The sequence below is a fragment of the Stenella coeruleoalba genome (genome assembly GCF_951394435.1).
Source record: "Stenella coeruleoalba genome assembly, chromosome: 1".
Taxonomy (NCBI): Eukaryota; Metazoa; Chordata; class Mammalia; order Artiodactyla; family Delphinidae; genus Stenella; species Stenella coeruleoalba.
Genome location: NC_137169.1, coordinates 109,912,327 through 109,914,194, shown reverse-complemented (window position 1 = coordinate 109,914,194; position 1,868 = coordinate 109,912,327). Strand labels below are relative to the sequence as shown.

The 1,868-nt window shown below is 40.1% G+C and overlaps 1 pseudogene across 1 annotated transcript; it reads right to left on the bottom strand.

The window, feature by feature from the left end:
• Positions 1–1,315: 1,315 nt before the first annotated feature.
• LOC307196509 lies at positions 1,316–1,632 on the bottom strand (annotated as a pseudogene). The gene has a single exon. The product of its transcript is annotated as an uncharacterized misc_RNA (transcript).
• Between the last annotated feature and the right edge of the window lie 236 nt (positions 1,633–1,868).

The following is a 1,868-nucleotide window of genomic DNA, read 5'->3' as shown; positions in this document are numbered from 1 at the left end:
AACCCTTTACCTGCTAAGGACCTTTCTTATTTCCCTTTCTTCTGTACTACCCAGGATTTAAGAACTAGTGTAATTTTTTTCAGAATACCCCACTAATTCCAAAAGTTCTTCATCTGCAATATCACATTACAAATAAGGTTAATTAAGGACTTCCATGGTGGTCCAGTGGTAAAGAATCTGTATTCCAATGCAGGAGACGCAGGTTCAATCCCTGGTCAGAGAACTGAGATCCCACATGATGTGGGGCAACTGAGCCTGAGCACCACAACTACTGAGCCCACGATCCACAATTAGAGAGAAGCCCACAGTCCTCAGTGAACAGTGCACGTGCTGAAAAGAAGTATCTCGCATGCCACAACAAAGATCCTGTGTGCTGCAACGAAGGCCTGACGCAGACAAAAATTTATTAAAAATTGTTTTAAAATAAGGTTAATTTCAAGAGAAAAAGAGCAACAGATTATGAAAGGGTAATAGAGTTTAAGAATCTTCTGTTTGCTATACTAGTTATGTCTGGGCAACTTTCCAGCTGGAGCAAACATTGTTGTGGTGATGGTGGTGTTGGTGGTGATGGTGATGATGACAGAAATAGTGATGACCTGCGGCCTAAAAAAATTATGTGTCCAGCATTGTGCCAACTGAATTACACACATTTGTGGAATCTTTATTCCCCAGTCAAGTTTGCAACAAAAATGATTTTCCCCAATTTTAGTAAAGAGACTGATATTGTGAGGAGTTAAATAATTTTTCCTCAAATCAATCAAGCAATAATTAAGAAAATAACCTGGATTTGAAATTATATACAAATAATCATCGATATGACTCAAAACTAAGATAACACGGATTGGGAGAGCCTGAAATTTGGGATCAAAGGAGGAGAGAAATCAACCAAAATTATAATGTGATATTGCTAAAAGCAGGTTATAAAAGAAAGAAGATATTTTTACCATCACACAAAAGAATTGTATTTTATTCAGGAAGTGGAGGATAAGTAACAATGGCTCATCTGCCCAAGTGACAAACAGACACAGAAGACAGTGAGAGAATCCTCAACTGGTGAGCAGAAGGAAAGTTTCTACTCTTCCTTCTAAAGTTCTGTGATGCTTTTTCAGCTACCTCCCAGAGGGAAGCGATATACCAGCCTCAGGAAGGAAACCTCTGGCTGTCAGGAATCACCAGAGGAATATTGCAGGCTGAAGGGTGGAGAAGCTTCTTCTATATCCACGAGAGGCTTTGAAGAGAAGATGAAGGTGGTGCTGTGGAACTAGGGGAGCCAATTGTCCTTATCCTTTCCTGAGGCAGATAAAAGCTCAAGCTGTTACTTGTTATTGGGTGGGCACTTCTGCTGGCATTGTTGGAGAAGTGGCACAGAAGGACATTTCTGCTGGAATGCTGAGGCAGGCATGGCTCAGGGCACTTTATAGATGGGCAAAGCTCTGAGCACATAGGTGGGCAAGACTCAGGGCACTTAGGTGAGCACACTGGTGGTGGTTGGCAGGGCTGCTTGCACTGCTGCTGTTGAGAAGACATTTTTCTGGAGTCTTAGAATCTGAAAGAAAGCATATGACACTGTTCACAAGAAGGACTTCCTACAGAGAGAAGCGCAAAAGCTTGCGTAATAAAAACAGATAGTATCTCTCCAATCGCTAAGTATGTGCTTTAATCTCTTTAACACATTTGAATGAATTTCTGACTTCTCTCTTGCTTTTTAGCAAATCGTTTCATCAACCCAGAGAAAACCTTCTCTTTTCTCATGCAACTTTTCCAAAGAAAATATCGTTGTTTGAAAGAAAAAGCAGTGTTTTCTGTTTTTGTTTAGTTTTTTTTTTTAATGAAAACAACATCTTCACAAAAGGCCACCACAATTTCTA